Source organism: Oxyura jamaicensis, chromosome 3 (genome assembly GCF_011077185.1).
Source record: "Oxyura jamaicensis isolate SHBP4307 breed ruddy duck chromosome 3, BPBGC_Ojam_1.0, whole genome shotgun sequence".
Classification (NCBI taxonomy): domain Eukaryota; kingdom Metazoa; phylum Chordata; class Aves; order Anseriformes; family Anatidae; genus Oxyura; species Oxyura jamaicensis.
In genome coordinates, this window is record NC_048895.1 from 73,588,863 (window position 1) to 73,609,741 (window position 20,879).

At 37.4% G+C, this 20,879-nt stretch overlaps 1 long non-coding RNA gene across 1 annotated transcript; it reads left to right on the forward strand.

Annotated features, from left to right (window-relative positions):
* The first annotated feature begins 869 nt into the window (after positions 1–869).
* Positions 870–12,724, forward strand: LOC118165244. The gene is made up of 3 exons (XR_004749939.1): positions 870–973; positions 12,429–12,549; positions 12,613–12,724. It is a non-coding gene; the product is annotated as an uncharacterized LOC118165244 (long non-coding RNA).
* The last annotated feature ends 8,155 nt before the right edge of the window (positions 12,725–20,879 follow it).

The window sequence follows — 20,879 nt, forward strand, 5'->3', positions numbered from 1 at the left end:
TTACAAATAAAGTGCTTTATATATACTTCTCAAAATAACTCTCCTATTTTCCACTTTATTCAATTTTAATAATATTATATTGAACTTATTATTGAATTATATTGAATTTAAAGGTCTATTGGCAATCTTGTATTTTAACCAAGGAAGAGTTGACTCCGAATTTAAGATTGAATTGAAATATCTAGTAATGTGAAAATATCAGATTTGGTACTTTTGAAATTGTGCCTTCAACTAGTAGTCATATTTAGGTTTAAGGCTTTACATTAATAATAAATAAAATGCAACATTCATGTATTGTAGATTAAATATTTTGTTCAGAGAAGGAACTTTTGAAGGCCAAAACATTTATCTCCAAACTGAGTCAACAATCCTATACTCCATGTACTTTTTTTAAATACATAAATATGAATTTAAGTGAGAGTGATGCAGATGATAACTTGCAAGCGCGCACTGCTGGCTCATGTCTGCCATCACTGTCCCACCACCCAGCCAGGAGCTGGGCAGCTGGGGGGGCACTGGGGCACTCCCAACCCCAGGCATCAGGCACCCTTCTGGTCAAGGCCTTACTGGGATGTGGGCTCTCAGGTGGGCCTGGCTCAGTGGGACTCACGGCCAGGCAGGGCAGGGCTGTAGGAAGCTGGAGCCTGGCCCTGCTGTGGCCTCACTGGGGCAAGGGCTGGCAGTCCCAGGGTGATATGAAGTCCTGGGACATGGACAGGGTAGGGGAACCCTATGGAGGCTGGCAGAGACAGCAAGGTCCATTAGAGTCCCCAGGGCCCTGACAGCCTCTTCCCCAGCAAAGCACTCCTGAGCTACATGAACCTCCCTCTGTTCTCAGTGTTTCTACTTGCTTAATGAATCTTCTTTGCAGTCCTGTGGAAACATGAAGGGTGAAGAGTGGTCCGATCAATATTGATAACATTTTATAAAAAAAGAAATAAAATCCCAGGAAAATTATCAAGATTTCTGCCAGGTGAGAAGCTAATTTTATATGCTTAGATGTTAGTGTTTCTGTTTTCAGGCATAATTAACACCCTTTCTTGTCTCTGTTGAACAACATCACACGAGCTGTTGCATCAGTTGTCTGTTTCAGTGTCTGGCACACAACATATCAGGTAGAAAGGAAATCAGGTTTGTAATGTGGTGGGTCAGCACAGGGTTAACCACACTGCAAATAACTTAGGCTTTTTCATATACACTATGACACTTAATGCATGTACCAAATTTTTGAATTTGTGCTTCTCTGGCAGGTGATTGCTAATGACTTTCTCGTGACTCTTTAGAACAAATATCCAATGATTACTAATTCATTTGGCACTCCTCTGTAAAAACATAAACCATGATGTTCCTCTGTGGTATTACAGGATTTAATGTCTTTCAAAAATCCCACAAAATCCTCTACCTCTTGTCTCAGAGTAGACAAGTGTATCTGCTTTAGTGTATCTAGATTTGGCAGTGCTCCAGTTTCTTTGATGTATTTTGTAAAAAGAGACTTGATAAGTAGGTACCAGTGTTTAGGGATAAGCAAAGTCAGTTTAATATAGATATTTAAATTTGATTGAGATTTGGCTTTTTTTTTTTTTAATTTTATTTTCTCTAATAAACCTTTTTTCTACTTACTCTGAAATTCAATTAGATTGAGGTTTATTAGACTTGGAAATGAAATCTTCATATTTAACTTAAAAAGATAACATTCAAATACTTCGCTATTTTTGTGGAGAAAAAAAGGTTTTCACTTTTTTTCTCACAGTAATGGAAAAAAAAGGCTGGTTTTGCATTTAGAAATTGTTTTTGCCAACTCCGAGACTTCTGTTCAATAACACAGAACAGTGACTATTTTTCAGAAATATTTGAAAAGTCACGCTTCTAAGTACCTTACAATATTTGAAGTAGTCTTCCACCATTTTATCTTTTCTCATGCAATTCTTCATGTGGAGAAAGCCTCCTTTGTATTACACAAGATCATCTCTCTTCATACCAAGTCATTTAGTTATTAGGTTTACAAAACTGAACAGTAAACACTTGACCTGTGTTGCTGCTGCTCATATTGCAATATAAACAAACTGATGGATCAAAAAAAGAAAAAATAAGGCAAAGACAAGTAACAGAAATGGATCTGCATTTTGCTGTTCCTTTCTGTGCTGAAATAAATGAAAAGGCATCAGTGCACCTAGACTCTGTGCATGGCACAACCTTAAATATGTCTACGGCATGTGTTTCTGAAAAGGGGACATTTAATAAACAGTATATTAATAATATATGAGTATAATAATATAATATAATAATATTATTATTTCTCCACCATCTTCCTGAAGACAGGATTGTCTCTGTGTCATTATAGTTAGATGTTTGTCTTGCACATCTTGAAAATCTCCAATGATGGATACACTCAGCCTACTAAATAATCTGCTTCAGTGCTTCGCTATGAATAGGGATATCCAGCTTGAATCACACTTTTGTCACAATAAGCTTTTTTCCTGTAATTTTGTATGATTAAACACAGGACCATGCCCATCTCTCCTCTTTGTGTTTTTGTGTTTTATTTTTTAATAAATCAACTTCCAGTTTTACAACTCACATTGAAATACAGATGGAGTTGCAGGGCCCATACATTTATCCTGATATATTTCCTTGTGTCATTTCAAAATTCCTTCCCTCCTTCCTTTTCTCTCTCCCTTCTTCCTTTATCTCTTCCTCATCCATCCATATTCATCCACCTATCCATCATGCTTATGGACTTAGTTAAATTAGATTTTGAAACCATTTCAGATTTCAGAATATTAGGTCCTCACCATTCCTATCTTAGAGAGTATCATGCAGTCTGCCTTACAGAAATGGCAGAAAAATATTGTTTATCAGGGAAATGTGGTTTTAGCGTAAGAAATGTCAGTTCATTTATTTATTTATTGCGTATCTATAAGAGTTACAGTTGAAACTTAAACTGTATTTCTGTAGAGTATAGGCAGTTCATGATGCTGTAAATGTCATATCTGACTTTACACACCTTTCCTGTAAGTTCCTTGTCCCATTTTAACCCTCTTTCTCTCCTTTAAAGAGAATCTCTTTGTATGCTAGGACTGATTTTTAAGGTTGTTTTTCATTGTTTGTGTGTTAAAAATCAGCATCTGAAATGGCTTTGCAGCCTAAGGCTGGAGAGAGGCAGCAGGAAATAGAGATGCAGGAGTTCAGGTTTGTTTTTCTCCTGCATGGCTGTTGGCACTCCCTCCATATGCTAGTATTCGGTCTCCCCCAAACTAGTGCCTGAAGCCTTCACAGTGTGTTGCTGCCGTAGAGCTGCAGGAATTCAAGGGTTTATCTTTATTAGATTTGATCACTCACTGTTTATGAGGCAGCACAGCTTGTGCTGGTAATGAAAGACCTCCCCCCCCCCAATTAGTTGGTCTTATCATTCTTATATTCCTTACGAAAAAGTTTTATGTCAATATTGACAAGATGAGAGAAAGAAAATGAATTGACATTGCGCAGCTTGAGTCTAATCCAATAAAATTCTGTGAGAGCAAGACTGGACTCCAGCTGTTCTATCTTATTCTCTAACACTATCCTAGAACACAATTAATACATTTGATGATGCTTGTGACACTGATGTTAACATTTGTTTCATATTACTTCAGAGTGTGTTCAGGATGTTATGAATCACTACATACAAAAGTAAAGAACCCAAAGTCCTAATCCCCTTCACAATCAAAAAGAATAAAAAATCCACTAAGTTTTCCTTAGAATTGAGGAACTGTTTTATGGGACTTGTCATGGTGAAAAAACAAATGTCAGAAAACCCAGAACTCTGAAGACAGTTTGTCTTGTGATAAAGGAACTGAATCTCACTAGTCTGATGAATGACATACAATGCAAAGCAGTTAATCTTTCTAAGTTGCCTATTTCCAAAATGAGGTAATAGTATTTCTACTTACCTTTCCTCTGTCTTGCCTAGATAGATTCTAGACATTTCAAATGGTGACTTTTTAAGGCAATGTGTATGCATAACACCCAACCAAATCCAGAATGACAAAAAGATGAGGAAATCTTTAATCTCCATCTAAACTGGGTAACTGCTTTGTATCAATCATATTTAATAATGATATAAATAGTAAGAAAATGGATGCCTAAGTGATCCTTAGTAGTTAACAAGTACATACATAGAGCAGCAAAGCAATTAAATATTAAAAGAATGATCAGTACTACGTAATAATGATTTGTAGGTCAAAAGAGCAACACAAAGTCAATACATCGCTTTATTAATCAAATTAAATTAACTGATTAGAAAGTGACTCCAATGTGCTGCTGTTCACCTTCCACAAGCCGAGGCAGTCACATTGCTGATCATCTGCAGATGCCAGCAAACCATGTTTTAGCTGAGAGGAGTGCAAAGCACCTTTTCTGTAACAGAATGTAGTTTTGCGATCTAATGTCAGATCCCATTAAGCACCTAATATTTTAGAAACACACACGTGGTAGACAAACTGTGTAAAAGGTTTGTTAACCTTTGCACTGATTTGGTGTACTTCATCTCCAAGTGGCAAACCAACTCCTCATTTACTACCTATTTGTTTCTTTCACTCACGCTCTTCTCCCAGGTGTAAATTACATATTCCTTGTACTGGAAGAAAAAAAGTAGTCTGATAAGAAATAATCAAAATATAGCACCTCCTTTAAGGAAATTGCCAGCATTTACAGTTCTCCATATTTTTATCCATTTTCTCTAAGGTCTTCAGTTGTCTTCATGCCTCCAGTGCAGTTTGCCCAGCTGTGATAATATTGTCTAGATTTGTAATCCCAGTTTCACGTTTTTAGCAAAGTAATGAAGCTGGAAAAAAGAGCTGAATTTCATAATAGCATGAAATACAAGCAAAATGGGACCCAGATGAAAGTTCCCATCCCCAGATGAAAGTTTTGTTGGAGACTGGGTTTTTAACTCCTTGTCCTGGTTTCAGTTAGGACAGAGTTATTTTTCCTCCTAGTAGCTGGTAGGGTGCTATGTTTTGGATTGGGATGAGAAGAGTGCTGATAACATGCTGATGTTTTAATTGCTGCAGAGCAGTGCTTACACTAAGCCAAGGACTTTTCAGCTCCTCGCTCTGTCCTGCCAGTGGGCAAGTTGGGGGTGCAGCAAGAGCTGGGAGGGGACAGAGCCAGGACAGCTGACCCAAACTGGCCAAAGGGGTATTCCATACCATCTGATGTCATGCTAAACAATATATAGGGGTGGCTAGCCAGGGTGGGGGGCTGGCCACTTAGGATTGGGCTGGGCATCTGTCAGCGGGTGGTGAGCAATTGCATTGTGCATCACTTGTTTGTACATATTATTATTATTATCATTATTTTCTATCTTAATAAACAGTCTTTATCTGAAGTCACAGGCTTCACTTTCCCGTTTCTCTCCCCCATCCCAGAGAGGGAGGGGGGAGGGTGAGTGAACGGCTGTGTGGTGTTTAGCTGCCAGCCGGGTTAAACCACAACAGTCCTTAAAGCTGATCCATTTATGGAACAATGTCTTAGACAAAGCTTTGATAGAGAGCAGTAGCCATTGGTGGAGATAGACATCAGGGCTCTTCACTTAAGCTGTTTTATGTCTAGAGTCTCATGGATAGTGGAATGGAATTAGAGCTACTACTTCTGAGACTTCAGAAGTCTTTCACTAGGCTTTGTGATGTGGTGGCTGTTTTTTGGAAATAATCAGTATGTGCTAACTTGCTTGAAGATATCTCTAACCAGAGTAGAAATGAGATTAACATTTATTTCAGTTGTTAAGTGAGAGAGATGGTTACAAAGACACTTAGAACAAAGGATGTTTGAATTGTTCCAAAGCACAATGCATTTCTTAAGCAGTGTTCAGTAGGCTGAGTGTCAAAACAAACAAAAAACTAGCTAATTTCCAGGTGTTGGTTAATGAATACGATATGGTTGCTTTAAGTTCTCAAGGACTTTTTAATAGGGTATCTTCCTATAATGGTTATTTTATATTTTTATCTTTATTTATTTATTTATGGTAATTACACTGCTGAGTCTGACTTTCTCTTCTCAGGATCTCATGCCTAGCTTTTAAATGCTTTGGTCAGAATATGTTTTCAAAAATCTTCCACTTGCACCACAGTGCAATAGATCATGTCCTAAAGTGGTGCACTTACATATGTCTCCTGACAAGATCTTTCATCTAACATCGTTATCTTCCCAAAATAAGATTAGTTTTTAAGGATACAAGGGTTTTTCTCATTATGAGCTATTACCACATCCCTGAGCTTTCTTCCCAGAAAAGTTCATTTAATGTAGCAAACATATTTTGAATGAGCTATACACATTTATCCTATAATGGTGGAAGATTAAATTACCTTGCTGTTCACTGCCTTCCAACAAGAAAGCATCATATCAATTTTATTACAGACAAATATAAATTCTCTTTTACAAGAAAAACTTTTCCAGTTCCCGGCATTTCTGATAGGAATAAGTGTCTCAGTCTTAGATCCAAGACTGCCTAAAGTTAGCCTCACACATTTAAAAATAAAAGTAACCTTTAAGTAACAAAACAGAATAAGATGTTAACTAATTGCCAGAAAGTGACTGGCTGACAATAAACCTCTTATTGGACATTGCTAAATACTACTTATATGTTGAACCTGTATTTAACCAGCTGCTTATGATTAATTGTCATGATTATTTTAAAAATGTGTATCCCCAACCCCTTGATAGTGTTGTCATGTTTTTTTTTTTTTTTTTTTTTTTTTTTTTTTTGTTATTTTATTCTGTGTGTTCGGAAAATACTATTACTGACTGCGATTAGTGAACATAAGGCACTATGACATGTAAATTATTACATGGGGGATTGTTGAAAGATGCTAAAAATAATACCAGTTCTTTTGCATATACATAGCTAGCACCCGTGTTAGATCCTTGCTTATATGTCTCATGAAATGCACAATTGTAGTATATTATAAGGAGTCAACACTTGATAAGCTTATTTTTGTGTTTGTGTGAGTGAACCTAGTAAAGAAACAGAAGAAAATTGCCTCCCAACAATGACAATGCATCTCTAAGTGAGGGAAGATTTAATCTACAATGTTCATCACTGTAATTAAAACTGGAACAAACGTTGCTCTAATATAAATGTAGATTGTTTTCAAATTTTGTGAGAATTTTGAGCAACTTGATTTTATTCTATTGATTGAGTATGCTGGAGACAGTTAATATTTCCTACTACTAAATATTAATACTAATTAATGCTAACTAGTGCTAAATAGGAATACTAATTAGAAATACTATTAAATAAAGATCTATAATAACCCTAGTTACCATATATCTGCATATAGGTGTCTCTTCTATCATTTTTAAATGAACGGGAGCTCATTTTGACTTGCAGTTTCCTTATTTTGGAGTAAAATTCAGAGCTCTTCTCAATAGCTCTGCTGTCATTGCTGATAACAACTCTAGTTGAGGGCAAACATTATTTCTGTGACACTTATTTATTGGTAGAAAAGAAAATTGTAAAGCTCACATGCATGTACTGTTTATACATGTACTACTTAACTCACAACAAATAATACAAGCCTATCTGACAGTTTTTTTTCTTTTTTTTTTTTTTTAAAAAAACAAACAACTTAGATCTCATCTAATTTAATTAGTCTCAACTAACTCTGAGCCTTTTTAGTCTTTAGTTTAAATCAGCAAAGGCAAATATAATGACATGGCTTTTCATTTCACCTATTTGAGCACCTATTCTCTCCTATTTTAGGACATAGACTGCACCTATTTCTCTCCATCATCTTTTAAATGGATTTGAGGTGCCTGTCTTTCATATGAATCATTAAAATTAATATCCTTAATTTAAGGTAGATAAAACCTCTTCATAATATTTAAGAGGTCTGCCTTTTCAAAAGTAAATTGGGATCACCTTTCACATATTTTATGTATATCATGTATTTTGAAAGAGCAGAACTGAATGACATATTTGCTGCCTTCTGATTGTGCTTTTATAGACACTTAAGCATAGGAAAACTACCCTTATCAAAAAATGAGCAATTCAGACTACCTGAATTATCTTGTGGAACAATAATATTTTTTATTTCCTGGTATTTATAATCAATGGTCCAAGTTTTCCTCTGACTTATTATGAGCTAAGCCCTAAGTAACCTCACTGATTCTAACAATTTTTTAAATTATTAATATTTTATTATTTTCATAGGATAAGTTCTATGTAACAGAAAATGGAAGAAAGCTCATTCTTATTTCCTATGACTTTTTTTTTTTTTTTTTTTTTTTAGACTAGTCTATTCATAGTAAGTAACACAGTCCTTTTTGTAATCTATGTAGTCTACATTGGTGCTGAAAATAGAAGTTATTATTATCTCACACCTCAGACTGAAACATTAACCATAGAACTGGTTTTATACATTAACATTCCTCCTGGCAAGGTAGACAGAAGATTAAAATATTTCTCTAACAAAATTCTTATAATTTCACATTATTCAAGTATTATCTGAGATAGAGAACTATAGTGATTTATTGTGGAAAAATTAAGACACCTATTACTTGCCATGGGGAGTACAGACATACTGTTAGTTTGACATAAACCACATAAAGATATTAAATGTGACTCTAATTAGTTTTATTCACCACTCGAATCTCTGCAGTTAGATTCCTTTGATGCCATCCTGCTTCTATCTAACATGAGTAATGGGAATGGTTAGTGAATAATATTTCATGCTGCCACATTCCAGTAGAAGTGGTTTCCACTTGTATGCACAGTTCCAGTGGATGCACTTTGATAAAGTGGTAAAAATGAGAAGCTCATAACTATCTCATTTCTCGACACAAAATCCTGTAGATTGGTGATACATCAGCATGTGCAAAATTACCCTTTGCTAATACAATAAACCAGTTTGCTATAGCATGCTTACTTAATGACTGTTGTACACTGCATCCTATTTGCTATGTACCTACTCAGCAATAAACATCAAATAATTCAAAATAGCTCTAATTTTACAAATCAAAACCAAACTCTCAACTTGTTAAACAAACAAACAAACTAAAGCAGAAAGAAATGGCTTGCAGCTTACCTTGTAAGTTCCAGCCCCTAAAAGGTTAAGTTGTCTGTTGACCTGGGAAAAGTTGAGAAACATGGATCCTAAACTAGGATCAAAACTGTGGTAAGTAACCTGTACAAGGACACGTAAAACTGTACAGTGGGTTGACCTTGGCTAGCTGCCAGATCCTTTCCACTCTTTCAACCTCCCTGCTCAACAGAACAGGAGAGAAACAGGGGGAAAAATAAAATTGAAAAGCTTGTGGGTAGAGATAAAGATGTAGAAGTCAGTAACCTATTACCATTGTGGGCAAAACAGACTTGACATAGGGAAAACTGATATATATATTTGCCAGTTAAAGGAAAGGCAGCAGTGGTCAGTCCATAACAGTTCCTTTCTGCTCTTTAATAGTTCATCTTATGCTCTTTCCTCCCCTGACTTCTCCCTTGTTCCAATATGGGTCCTCTCCACAGGCTGCAGTCCTGCAGGACAAACCTGCTCCAGCTTGAGCTTTTCTCTCCAAGGGCTGTAGTTGCTTCAGGAAACAGCTACCTGGTCCACCCTGGTGTTCTCCATGGGCTGCAGGGGTATCTGCTCCGATGCCAGGAATACTTCCTCTTCCTCCTTCTTCTCTGGACTTGCTGCTCATGTTTGCTGTTTTTGTCCTTATCTGTTACTGTCAGGAGCATTTTTTTGCTCTTTTTCAAGTGTGTTTTCTCATAGGTGCCCCCAGGGTGGCTCCTGGGCCCAGCCATGCCCTGTGGTGGGGTTTTTGGAGCTTGGTGGAACTGTGTTTTGCACGGGGCAGGCCCAGCTTCTCCACAGAAAGAGGTTAAAGTAACCTCCTGATCAGTTTATTGTTGAAACATCTCACTGAGAATGTATGTAAGTAAAATATGCCCCTATATTTGTCACAAAGAAAATGTTAATTGTATTTCACATTGTCTAGGACTTTGTGTGTGATTTGTTGAACGGAAAAGGCAACGCAAAATGTCGTATTAAATTTGGATATGACAGAAATTGGCCATTGTTGTCTACACTGAACTGTGGCAACAGTACTTGCATTACTTGGAGAGAGAGTGGCTTTAGTGTCTTTGAATAAAAAAACCTGCTTTGTCAGCAAGAAGGATGTAAAGAAAAATCCTAAAGGAAAATCCTACATGTAGCCAACAATGCCTTGGGGTAAATATATTAAAAGTAAATAAAAATGCTTGCATGGCTTGTGTTTTGGAAAACAGCAATACTAACAAAATAACTTGGTTTTCCTCAAGACTACTACTTTCAGTGCAAGGTTTTTGTGGTATAAGTGTACTGAAATATTGACAAATTCTCTCCAGAAATAAGATTCAACTAAGTAGTTTTCCAGATGAACTATCTAAATAAATAATTATTTTTTATTATATTTTAAGCTTGCAGCACTGAAATTCACCCAGTGTTTTTTTCAGAAGCAATCAAGGAAATCCAAAATAAAGAGGAGCTGCAGTGAAGAAAAACAGTAAGAGAGGAGGAATCATGGTTATACTGATTAGAGAATAGGTTCAGGTTTAGGTCATCGCTTAGGAAAAAAAAAAGAAAAAGTAATTGCTCCTGAAGAGAAAGCAAGGTAAAGAGAATATTCTATGTCATGTATGAGGGCTATATGAAACTTTTCTGTAATGTTTTGTTATGACCTTAATGACTTTTTTTTTTTTTTTTTTTTTTTATTTCTCCTGGAAAGCGGGGAAAGATAGGAGCGAAATGAGTTCTTAATTAAAATGAAGTGAATTGAGAAACATTGATGAGTCTCTGTTATCTTGAAAACTCCTCTGGAAAGAAAAATGAAGACATGAGAGGTCTGTTTAGCAAGAGCAACCCTAGGATAAATTTTACTTCGCTATTTACTACTTTTATGTAATGTTAGACTTGCAATATGATACTAACTGCTAACATATATTTGAGAAAAGTCAGATTTAACATGTGGCTGATATAACCATCAGGAGTTTGATAGTTCAATGTTCTAGCTAGTGTGGTAAAGAAATGTTTAGGGAGTGACTATGTATAGTAGAAAAAATGTGTATAAAAAGCTTTTTTAAAAGAGTGCTTCTTTGGATCCAGGTTGATAAATTTCCTCATTAATTTCTTCCCTGTTGTGTGTTCATAGAATCATAGAATGGCTTGTGTTGGAATGGACCTTAAAGATCATCTAGTTCCACCCCCATGCCATAGGCAGGGACACCACCCACTAGATCAGGCTGCTCAGGGCCTCATCTAACGTGGTCTTGAACACCTCCAGGGATGGGGCATCCACAGCCTCTCTGGGCAACCTGTTCTAGTGCATCACCACCCGTTCTTTTAGGTTAAAACCATTGGACAAGGGGGAATGGTCTTAAACTATAAGAGGATAGATTTATATTAGACATTAGGAGGAAATTCTTCACTGTAAGGGTACTGAAGTTGTGGATGCCCAGTCCCTGGAGGTGTTCAAGGCCAGGCTGGATGGGGCAGTGGCCAACCTGATCTAGTGGGTGTCATCCCTGCCTATGTTGGGAGGGGGAGGGGAGGGGGTGGAGGGGGAAGGGGGATTGGAACTAGGTGGTCTTTAAGGTCCCTTTCAATCCAAGCCATTCTATGATTAGTAAGGCCTGATAGAGTCTCAGTTGGAACAGACAGTCAACATTTGTCTGTTGAGAGTAGGTAACATCTAAAGCCCACAAGACTATCACTGAGATCAAGGCATAAATATGCGCCTAGCTAGGATTTAAATGAAGAGAAAAGAATTTAAAAGAATGAGCCACATTGTGTTGGATTAGAATAGGATCAAAAATAATGACTACGATTTTCATTGGATCCCCTTAAGAAGTGAATGTCTGTCTAATTGAACAGTAATGGGATTTGAGTATTTAGTTCCCATAAGTGACTGAAAATTCCAAACATAATTATTAATTGACAGAAATAAAAAGCAGAACATGAGACAAAGAGTTGCATGTAGAAATCAGAAAATGAAAAATCTAAAATAAAAGCAGAGGTTTCGCAAGCTGAAGCCATTAAAAGTATAAGTTATACCTGCTGTTGAACCAAAGTGTTGGAAGAAAATCAGAAATGCAATTTTTTCAGTGTTTGTATAAGAAAGGACTCAATACATGCTGGCAACAGTAATGGAGCTTACGCTGACACTGCAATGTTTGGGAAGATATGTGCCGATGACACAGACTCATGCCTCACTGAGAAACTTGTTGCTGTATCTTTGAAGTATTATTATTTTCTCAACATCTAGAAAATGTATCAGGAAAAAACAAACAACCCCCCCCCCCCCCAGTGATCCACAGAAAGAAATAAATACAACTAGTTTCTGTTCAAAGAGAGACTTCTTTCTTGCTTTTCAGAGGTTATTGGCTTTTTTATTGTTTATTTTTTCAGTTTATCTAATCCTGAAGGAAGGTATGTCCACTGGAAAAATATTAACTGCATCAAACTAAGGCAAAGAAAGACAAATAATGCTTATTTAATGTTACAGTCCACTGGAGAGAGAGTTACAGTGGTAACTGTATAGTAGGGGGACTATAGAGGACTAGAGAGATAGTTACCGGGTAACTGATGGTAGGGGGACAACTGACCCCCACAGGAGTTCTCCAAAGAAAAGCAATGGCTTCCCTTAGTGCAGGGATACTGAAGCAGCACATCTTCTGTTCGCTGGTGGGAAAGGGAGGCTGCTTGGGAAGATCTTTACTGAAAGGGTTTTTAGACATTGGAATAGGCTGCCCAGGGAAGTGGTTGAGTCAGCGCCATCCCAGGAGGTCTTTAAAAGACGCTTAGTGGAGGATGGTTTAGGGGAGGACTTGTTAGTGTTAGGTCAAAGATTGGACTAGGTGATCTTGGAGGTCTCTTCCAACCTATGTGCTTCTGTGATTCTGTGATAAATCATTGCATTGCCCCAGCTGTAGTGGACAGACCTTCTTCAGAGCTATGCTGGGAATAACAAAGGTTTCTATTGCAGTGCATGACTCCAGAACTGCAAGCAGACTCAAAACCATCAGAGAGGCTTCTGTGGTTTTCTAAGTGACTGCTTCGTATGTCTGTTTGAAGATCTATGTAATGATTTATGTAGGTGATGAAGTTTCAGGAGCAAGTAGTTGTGAATTACAGTCCAAGATGTATTTTATTTCTTCAGCAGTTTCCCTGCCAGTCACACTATGCCTCTTTCTGTGATATAAGGTGACAGTAGTTGTGCTTCCTTCATTTTTACCCCATATGTTAGCTAAAGTGAGCTATATTTGTGTGTTATATGAGTGTTTCCTCATCTCACATTTGCAGGAATTTTGTGAAAATAATTTGAATTTTGATGCTTTCAAGACAATACATTGTCTTATGAACACAAGAGTATGATTTCAAAATAGAAGAAAGCAGCAACACAAGATGACAAAAGACATGCTGTTTGGGTTCTCACTTTGTCTTGTGGAAGGAGGAGATAGAAGATCCCCTGAATGCCAGTGTCGTTGCTTAGACCCTCATTTGAAATGAACGAGAATCTGAAAATTCCACCTTTATTTGAACATTTCTGAACTGTCCAAAATTTATCTTAACAAAATCTTATGCTTAAGCAAATATGCTCACTTGACGATGTTCCAGAATGACAGGTTTACCATCTGGCTTAGTTATGTCTCTTGTTCTCAATCCAGCCCTCTAAACTTTTTCGAGAGAAATTCTGGTGTAAAAGGGCTGGCATTAACTATTTGAAATACCAAAGCCAAAACTGAAGATTTTGATGAGATACCTAAGGCTGCTTGAAAGGTGAAGAAAACATGTTTTCATGTGGACTATGCTGATACTGTTTTGTGAATGTCAAAGTCAGTTAGAATTAATCTTTATGTACTTTAACGATCATGAATTAAATACATTTGTATCATAAGAATTTATGATCTTTGAGGTCTTTTCCTACCTAAGCTATTCCATGATTCTATGATTCTATAAACTGGGAGAGTAAAGGGTCGGATTATGTAGATGTCCAAGTAAACAGACGGGTGGACTCCATGGTACGGACCCGTGTGGGAGCAGTTCTTGAAGAGCTGCTGCCTGTGGGCAGCCCCCGCAGGCTCAGTTCGGGAAGGACGGCATCCTGTGGGAAGGACCCCACGTAGAGCAGGGGCAGAGAGTGACTGTGAAGGAGTGGTGGAGACAAAGCGTTAGGGACTGACCGCAGCCCCCATTCCCCGTTCCCCTGCACTGCTTGGGGGGAAGACATAGAAGAGGGTGGATGGGGGAAGGTGGTTTTGGTTTGCTTTTAGTTTCTCACTGTTCTAATCTGCTAGTGTTAGGCAATAAATAGCCTCCCTATGCTGAGTCTGTTTTGCCTGTGATGCCAATTGTTGAGTGATCTCCCTGTCCTTTTCTCAACCCTTGAGCCCTTTTCATCATATTTTCTCCCCTTTATCTTTGAGGAGAGGGAGTGATAGTGGTTGTGAAGTTCAGCTGCCCAGCTGGGTAAAACCACCACATTGTACTTTCACCAAAGGGTGGGGGACAGACTATTCCTATGGTCAGCAGCATTGGGGTACTGCTAAACAGTGGCAGCAAGTCACAAGTACATCAAAACAAAAGATTATTCTGTATTGAGGAGATGTATATTTCCTTGGTTATATGTACTCAAGTGTGGAAACAGTGGCAGGGCACTTATACCTAAAATATCACTGCTAACTATTTTGTCTCTATATAAACATGGATTAATTTTTTGTTCCTTGTTACTCAGGGGTCAAAACTGGGACCGGCACTGTTTAACATCTTTGTTGGTGACAGAGACAATGGGATTGAGTGCACCCTCAGAAAATTTGTGGATGGCACCATTTGACATACTGGAGGTAAGGGATGCCATCCAGAGGGACATGGACTGGCTTGAGAGATGGACCCATGTAAACATGCGGATCAGCAAGGCCAAGAGCAAGGTCCTGCACCTGGGCTGGGGCAATCCCAGACATGAATACGGGCTGGACAATGAGTAGATAGAGAGCAGCCAAGTGGAGAAGGACTTGGGTGTAATGGTGGATGAGAAGCTTAACATGAGCTAGCAATGTGCACTTGCAGCCCAGAAGGTCTGGGCTGCATCAAAAGAAGTGTGACCAACAGGTCAAGGGAGAGGATTCTCCACCTCTACACTGCTCTTGTGAGGCCCCACCTGAAGCACTGTGTTCAGCTCTGGTGCCCCCAGCACAAGAAGGACATGGGCTGGTTAGAGTGGGTCCAGAGGAGGGCCATGAGGATGATCAGAGGGCTGGAGCACCTCTCCTATGAAGAAAGGTTGAGAAAATTGAAGTTATTTATCATATAGAAAAGAAGGCTCTGGGGACATCTTAGGCCTTCTGGTACTTAAAGGGAGCCTACAGGAAGGATGGAGAGGGAATGCACTACACTTTATCAGGAAGTGTAGTGATGGGACAAGGGGTAACACTTTTAAACTAGCAGAGGGTAGATTTATATTAGCTATAAGGAAGAAATTCTTTGCTCTGAGGGTGGTGAGGCACTAGCAGAGGTTGCCCAAAGAATCTATGGATGCCCCATCCCTGAAAGTGTTCAAGGCCAGGTTGGATGGGGCTTTGAGCAACCTGGTCTAGTGGGAGGTGGAAAGTGTCCCTGCCCATGGCAGGAGTGTTGGAATTAGGTGATCTTTAATATCTCTTTCAACCCACATCATTCTATGATTATATGATTCTATGATTCCTGCCACATTTAATTGTGTTTTGTTTTTCTTTCATTTTAAACAAAAACTTGGTTAATTAAGAATGCTGAAGAAGTGCTTAGTTCACCTAGGTTTCTAGGTGATTGTCAGGGAGCAGTGAAAGGAGGCTGCTCCACAGAGGAAAATGGATCAAGGGTCAAGAGTGATGTCAGGGCCAGCAGTACTGGAATAAAGTGAGTGATGGCAGCCAGGGTTAGCCAAAAGCCTGATGATTGCCAGACAAGTCTGTAGTGATGAGACAGGTCTGAGGGCAAGACAGGAAGTCAAATCTGTAAGCCAGGATCAGTGTCTGGGTCAGAAGGGTATGTGGCCTGGCAAGGGTATAGCTGCACTCTAGCTTAGGTAAGGACCAAAAGCAAAAGCCCAGGATTATATGCAGCTTCAGAGCAAAGACAGCTCTGTCTCCCAGTTTTCCAAACAGCTTTCTGATTTAATGCCACTTAGTTGCACCAAAGCCTGTCCCTGAGCTCAGGTAGCCAGAATTCTGGGGCATGGACGGAAGAAGTTGCCAACAAGATGTGAGAATGCCTTATAAGAAAGAAATAAAACAAGAAAACATAGTTATGTCATTGTCAAAGTTAATAGTGCGCTAAATCTTGAATGCTTCACGTGATTTTGGTTTTCTTATTAGAAAAAAAAAAAGAAAAAAAATGAGAAGGAGGCAGTAGAACAAAAAGAGGTAAAGATAATGGTGGCAGAGGTACTACAAATGGTTTCTGTACAAACAACATTAAGCAGATGATTATATAACATGGAAAAGAAATAGATGATTATTTGGTAGATTCAATAAACCAATAAATCTTTCTGATACAGAAATCTTTCTGATTCAGATGTGGAAGCAGTGGCAGGGAAGAGTTGGTGACTGTATGTCTCATGTCAGAAAATACCAGAGGAATTTAATGAAATTAACAGGTAACAGGCTTAAAACACTCAGCAGAAAGAAGTCCTTCTTTCCACAGCACAGACTTAAACCTGGGAATCTTTTTCCTCAGGATGTTGTAGAAGCTGCAAGTGTATGTGAGAAAATGGAATTTAGATGAATTCACAAAAGAGAATCTTAAAAGTGATTATTTAACATGGATGTACAAATGTAACCATTGTCTCAGTATGTTCTTCAGCCATGGACTGACACTAGGTGGGAAGCCAATACCATGGGGAGTAGAATGGCATATTCATTTGTTAGTCTTTCTCTAGCCTCTGTCATATATTAGTTCTGTAGAGATTAAGGGAAGTCATACTTCAGTGGGGCTACCTGCAAGCTTAAAATGAAACACATTCATCAAGCTTAAAATTTTGGACATGAAAGGTCAGAATTCAACAACTAAAAATGATTAATTTGGATTAATTTGTGTTGATTAAGTGCTTTTTTTTGTTTGTTTATTTTGTTTTGTTTTGTTTTGTTCTTGTTTTGTTTTTGTGAGCTTAAAGGTCTGTATTCAAACATAAATTTAATATTCAAGAAACATCCAAAATCAGCAGTAACCCAAAAAGGCCTGTTTCCTGACAGTAAATTTACTCTGACTCAGCCAATCTAGGTGTAGTGACTCTGCCCACCAAAAAGTTAGATAGGAACATAGAGCAGATATGATATTAAAATTTTAATACTGATTTTAATGCCTAAATTATATAACATCACCACTTCCCTGAAAAAACAAACAAACAAACAAACAAAAAAACAGACAAACAAACAAAAAAAAACAACAGGAAAAAAAACTTGTGCAGAAAGAAAAAAAATTAAATGTTAAGAATAAATAGTGGAAGACCTGCCCATGAGGGTGGATATCTTAACCTATCTTTTCTAGCTTGAATGGTAGTAAACTTCTACTTGATTCTCTGATTGGACATAATATTAAATACAAATATTGTTATCTTAGAAGTGTGAGTCTTGCCCAAGCAAGACTGTTTTTTCCCCTGTTAAATTCTGTTGTTCCATCAATGTGCTATTGATAACATGATATTCACCTGCCCTTTCATAAGAACAAAAGCATACCCAAAAGCATAACAAAAACAGGTAAATGGCTGAGTCTGGTCTACTGTTGAACAATTTTAGTAAAGAAGTGTAGTTTTGGAAGAGAACAGACATTAATATGTTTCTTATGCAAATTATTACTTCTAACGAGCACTTCCCAAATCATTACAATCCAATATTGGATTCTCTGTAACAAAATGGAGTTGCTAAGCAACATGAATGGTCAGCCTTTTTATTGTGAGAGCTGACTTTAAAGAACTCTTTATATATTCTTCTCTGAAATTCAAACTATTGCTATTTAAATATGATTTCAGATGTATTAAACTAAGGTTTCATATCAACCAAAGAAAGCGAGAGACATCACTTAACTTTTGCTCTTGAATTCCGACCTTTTTCATTTTGGGACACATTTTCCATCACAGTTTTGCATGCAGAACCATCAGAGAACATTAATTAGCATGTTGTTAAGATGTAAAGGATTTTAACAGCACAACTGGAAGGTTGCCCATATGTCTCTGAAAAATTATAAACAGAGATTCTCTAGCTAAAACAGAAAAATAGATGGATAAATACAAAACTAATGAACTAATGTTATTTCTTCTGGTGGGGCCAGAATGTCAAAATGAATGTCTAATGAAATCTCTTCATTTTTGCCTTTTTTTTTTTTTTTTTTTTTTCCTTCCTTGAGGATGAACCATAAAGAGCAGAAGTAAATCAAATATCAGTTTTATAGTGGAACTTAAAGAAGATTTAAAGCCATTTAAATGTATAGTTCATAAACAGAGTGAAGAGCTGAAGCTTTACATAAATAATTGTAAACAAAGTTTTTAAAACTCATATTTTGCAGGCTTGGGTATAGCACAGTCTGACTTGTGTTAGAAATCAGTCTTGAGTCATAGAATTCAGATCATGATGCTGCTCTTTGGAGATTGGACCCAGGGTCACCCATACAAGGAGGGATTCAATAGTTTGCCAATGATTTCACATCCGTTTCATATTGCTGCAAGTAAATTATTATTTTTCCCAACTTACTTATGTTAAAATTTTTTGTAAGGACTGGGCCAAGAAAGTTGTTCCTACAGAGTGGAACCAAAAGTATCTCCAAATTCAAAATGATCAGATGAGTGGCTTTGGCAAAGGTCTGTCTCTGCAAAGCTAATTTTATATGCGTAGTATTGAAAATATTTCAATAAATAAGGGTAGAAAAATGACTGTGGCCTAAAGCAATGTGCATTATATTCAGCAATGACTCAAGCTTACAGGATGCAGGATCAGGACTTATCTGACTGATGGATAGAAGAATATTAGCAAGGACACTGGAGTTAGCATGACTGTAGTGCTACAGGGGGTCTTTTAACTCCCATCTGTCAAGTGAAGCAAGCAGATGGGGCTTCCCTTTAACACCTCACTGAAGGGATAACAACTCTAACAGTGCAGACCTTGCCAAAGACGATGCTTACTCAATTGTGCATTTGGTCTCACAGAAATAATTTTGTACCTTCAGTAACAAGTTAGAGAACTTGATCATCCATATAATATTTACAAAATTAGTGTCCTTAGAGAAGAGATTCTCCATGTTCATTTAAATAAGTGGTTTCAGAAAACACAGTAAAATTAAGTCAGTAATTACGTGTCCCATGTCCATGCTATGAACCAGAAAGGGTCACTGAGATGATTTCTAATTGCATCTCTTTTAAATGGATTTGAAAAGGCTGAATACTAGCAATGTTAATGTCTCAATCCATCAAAGACATGACCTGGGCCTGTATCTCTAACAGAGCTGCAGTAATGGGGCAGTAAGTGTGTGTGGTCACAATCTTACAACAACTTTTTTTCTATTTTTTTGATATATCAAAATCTGAGATGAAAGTACAGAGAACATTTGTATGCAACAGTGTGTTTCATCATTAAATATCTTTATAGTAGTTTGGAGTTTATGGTAGACTATTACACTTGCCCAGCATTAAACATTGTTATCCTCAGGAATACAGTTTAAACTTGCCTCAAAAGCTTCCACTGTTATATGTGCAGCATATTATGCCACCCAGAAAATAACAAAGGCTGTAGATAATATTACAAATAGTGGAAAACTACACTAGAAAACAATACTGAAAAACAGTGATACATGTTTAGGTGACTAGAGTGGGTTATGTGCCATTTCACTTTAATCTTTAGTTGTTAGATATCCAATTGGTATGGCTTAGGTTCCTCCCTATTCAATAGAAGAGGTCAAGAAACACTTGCCTTCTTTAGGCATATTCTTGAGCATTGGTGAACTGCCTGTGGAACATCAACTTCTTGATGTGGCATTTCTGTAAAAAACAAAACCCCCCAAAACAACACATTGTTTTATAGTGCAGCCAATGTAATGACATCATGTTAATTTAGAGCCAAGTTTAATTAGCCAACTTTTAGATTCACCTGGCCCAACTACATATGACTTAATCAGTGATTATCAGGATAAATAAGCCAATGAAAAGCTTCCAGCATAGGCTAGATTACTTTTGATAGTTGGTTATTGAGAGATAGTATCATACTATACTACCACAGTACTATAACTTAGGAACTGTATTTATAAAAGGAAAATCTCTTTAAATCAGGAAGTGAACTGAACTGAAAATAGCTGAAGACAGGGGAAAGCATTAGATATGCTTGCTTCAATTTTACTGTTATGAAGTGTAGCATTCTGGTTACAACAAGAGACAAAATACTGGCCTAGATGGACCTTTTTTCAGTTTGTGTTTACATAAATGCTAGCTATTGAAAATAAGCCTGTGTATGGCGGTACATCATTGTGATACTAAGGCTTTTTTTCTCCTATTTCCTTTCTATTTTCAGTTGAAACAAACATGTATGAATATGTCACTGTTACTTTTAAATTTTTCATACAGTCTCTTTGAAATTTCCATTTTGAACATTGAAAGTTCAAAGCTGTTGTTTTCAGGAATATGTCAAAACAGCAGTGAGGGATGGGATCTGGCTCTCCTGACTGCTTAATAATGATGATTAATAGTGATTAATGTAGAGAAGCATTGCCCTTTTCATTCAAAATAGCAGTAATTCCATTCCTAGTAAGGAGCTGAGAATGGCATGCACAATAGGATCCTTGGGATAAGCAGAGTGATTTCCCCTGATCCAAATACTTTCCCACTAACATGAAATTTTCATTAGA